General features: G+C 42.7%; 1 long non-coding RNA gene across 1 annotated transcript; it reads left to right on the top strand.

The window, feature by feature from the left end:
* The first annotated feature begins 636 nt into the window (after nt 1–636).
* LOC123085256 (uncharacterized) lies at nt 637–1,313 on the top strand. Its single transcript, XR_006439636.1, has 2 exons — nt 637–679; nt 770–1,313. It is a non-coding gene; the product is annotated as an uncharacterized lncRNA (long non-coding RNA).
* Nucleotides 1,314–3,669: the final 2,356 nt, after the last annotated feature.

Below are 3,669 nucleotides of genomic sequence, written 5' to 3'. Positions count from 1 at the left end.
TTTTTTCAAATTTGATGAACTTTTTTCAAATTCACGAATTTTTCCCATTTTTGTGAACTTATCCTTTCAGTTCATGGATTATACGAATGCCTTTTCAAATTGATGTATTCTTTATTCAAAAAAATTGATATTTAATGATATATATACAAATGTGATATCTTGTCACCATGAACCATCCATCACGTGAACTCGTGAAGCTTACTATTTTTTGCCTTAACACGTTTTGCCTTAACATTTTTTGTACGTTTTCTCTTTTCTTTTTGCCTAATATTTTTTGTACATTTTCTATATGTCAACCCGTTTTGTTGTGTATGCTGTAAGTATCTGTTGTGTTTTATCCCGAAGAAACATTAAGGGCACGGATTTTCATCAAGAGAGTATATGATGACAAGCATGGATGCACATATACGTTCAGATTTTCATCAATTGCCCATTTCTTGGTTTATGATGGATAGGCATCACTTTATCTAGTGATGTGTAGCCACGTCAATCATGCTTATCAAGACCAAATTCAGCATGATACCATGTGAAGTTGCTGCACTCCATGTGATGATTACTTGGTGTGTGCACTATGATGTACTTCCCTACTTAGTTAACTTCCTAGTATAAATATCATCCACAAGTTGATGCTACACCCAACATCTTCTTACACAGTGAGAACATGTAAACAATTATTCAGGTGAGTGTGTGTAACGCCTGGTCGATCTTTTGATTTCCCATTTTTCTAGGAATTGTGTTATGTTTAACACTTTAATTATCTTGATCGTAGAGTTCGTTGAAGAACATGAGTTCCATGGAGGGAAGTGTCATGAAGTACCCAGAGCCTGCAAGAGGGAGCACCGAAGCCAGCAGTGCTAAGACGTCATGGCCGGAGGTGGTCGGGATGTCCGCCAAGAAGGCCAAAGAGATCATCCTCCGGGACAAGCCCGATGCCCAGATCGAGGTCATCCCGGTCGATGTGCAGGTGACCCAGGACTTAAATCTCAACCGTGTCCGCATTGTCGTTGCCGTTGCCCGCACCCCTATGGTTGGCTAGCAAGCTTGATGTGCATGGATGATAAATAACTACGTAATGGTGAAATAAATACATGTTGAGTACCAGTGTATCATGGATGAACTTTCCATTTGGTATACCTATATTATGGAGGAATAAAGACATGCTGAGCATCAGCATGCCATGGATGTACTTTCCGTTTCATCTGGTTTAGCTCTTACTAGGCATGGAATGCAGCCTTGCGGCCAACATGTGTATTGGTATGTTAAATCTAAGGTTTGATCAACAACTAATATTATTAGTTGGTAATTTTATCATATTTCCCATGGAATCCTATAAAGCTAAATTGTTGATCCCCCACTAACTCCAATTCTCTTACCATTCAACCATGCATGAAAACAATCCACCTTTAAAATGCCCCATGCACTTTAATCATATTCAATGAATATTTTACATCTATATAGTGTCGCGCTTTGTCTCCCGCCTATGTATTTCCATGAAGATGGTTGGTATTAGCCATTGTCAAATGGAACATTTACCTCGCCTCCTGATGACCCACAAGTATAGGGGACCAATCGTAGTCCTTTCGATAAGTAAGAGTGTCGAACCCAAGGAGGAGCAGAAGGAAATGATAAGTGGTTTTCATCAAGGTAATTTCTGCAAGCACTAAAATTCTGATAACAAGTTGTTTGATAGCAAGATAATTTGTAACAAGTGACAAGTAGCAATAGTAGCAAGAGGTCCAGCAAGATAGCCCAATCCTTTTGTGGCAAAAGACAGGCCAGAACGGTCTCTTATAATAAGCAAAGTGTTCTTGAGGACACACCGGAGTTTCGTCTAGTCACACTCATCATGTTGGTTTAATTCACGTACGCTACTTTGATAATATAATATGTGGGTGGACCGGTACTTGGGTGTTGTTCTTACTTGAACAAGTCTCCCACTTATGATTAACCCCTCTCGCAAGCATCCACAACTACAGAAGAATTAAGATAGAATCTAACCATAGCATTAAATATATGGATCCAAATCAACCCTTATGGAATAGCGCATAAACTAGTGTTTAAGTTTCTGTCACTCTCCCAGTCATCATCTAATAACTACTCCACAATGCATTCCCCTATGCCAGAAGATAGTGAAGTGTCATGTACTCGGCGTTCACACGACACCACTATGGGAATCACAACATACATATCATCAAAATATCGAACGTATATCAAATTCACACGATTACTTATGACAAGACTTCTCATGTCCTCAAGAGCAAACGTATCTACTCACAAAGCATATTCATGTTCAATATCAAAGGAGTATTGAATAGCATAATGGATCTGAACATATAATCTTCCACCAAATAAACCAACTAGCATCAACTACAAGATGTAATCAACACTACTAGCAAACCACAAGCACCAATCTGAGGTTTCGATACAAAGATTGAATACAAGAGATGAACTAGGGTTCGAGATGAGATGGTGCTGGTGAAGATGTTGATAGAGATTGATCTTCAGATGATGAGAGGGTTGTTAGTGATGACGATGGCTTCAATTTCCCCCAACCGGAGGGAAGTATCCCCAGCGAAATCGCTCCACCGGAGAGCAAAAGTGCTCCTGCCCAAGTTCCGTATCGAGACGGCGGTGCTCCAACCCGAAAGTCCTCTCCTTTTTTATTTCTGGGTCAAAAGTGAGTATATACCAGAAGATGGTCGCCAGAAGTGGGCTGGGTGGCTCACTATCGACCAGGGCGCGTCGGGGAGGGCTGGCGTGCCCTTGTGCTTAGTGGGCACCTGGGTGGCTGTCGGTGTCAAAACCGGCGGATCTCGGGTTGGGGGTCCCGATCTGTGCATCTTAGGCTGATGGTAACAAGAAGCAAGGGACATAATGTTTACCCAGGTTCGGGCCCTCTCGATGGAGGTAAAACCCTACTTCCTGCTTGATTAATATTGAAGATACGTGTAGTACAAGAGTAGATCTACCACGAGATCGTAGAGGCTAAACCCTAAGAGCTAGCCTACAATGGTATGATTGTAATTGTGATCGGCCTTCTAAGGACCATCCTCTCCGGTTTATATAGACATCGGAGAGAGCTAGGGTTTACATGGAGTCGGTTACAAGGAAGGGAATATAATATCCGGATTGCCAAACTTGTCTTCCACGCAAAGGAGAGTCCCATCCGGACACGGGCCGAGGTCTTGAGTCTTGTATCTTCACGCTTCAATAGTCCAGACGATGTGTATAGTCCGGCTGTCCGGATACCCCCTAATCCAGGACTCCCTCAGTAGCCCCTGAACTAGGCTTCAATGACGGTGAGTCCGGCGCACAGTCTTGTCTTCGGCATTGCAAGGCGGGTTCCTTCTCCGGATACTCCAAGGTAATTATCGAACACGTAGACCGTGTCCGGATCTGCAAAATGATCTTCACATACCACCGTAGAGAGAATGATACTTTAGCTGACTACTTTTTAGATGACGTGATATGTAATTACGGTCAGGTCATTATTCGAACCGTTTTCCCACATCCAGCCTCAGCGTATATTGCGAGGCGGTTCCCCTGGCATGTCTTGTCGAAGCAAAAGATCTTGTCCCCTTATCACAGGATTCTCATCAATACGAGTATGGGTAATCTAACCGCACCACAAATCGCGGCGAGTGGGAGGTAAGCGGGTTCCACCAGGTA

This window comes from Triticum aestivum, chromosome 1B, assembly GCF_018294505.1.
Source record: "Triticum aestivum cultivar Chinese Spring chromosome 1B, IWGSC CS RefSeq v2.1, whole genome shotgun sequence".
Taxonomy (NCBI): domain Eukaryota; kingdom Viridiplantae; phylum Streptophyta; class Magnoliopsida; order Poales; family Poaceae; genus Triticum; species Triticum aestivum.
Note: the sequence above shows the minus strand (reverse complement) of the source record. Positions and strands in the feature narration are given on the sequence as shown.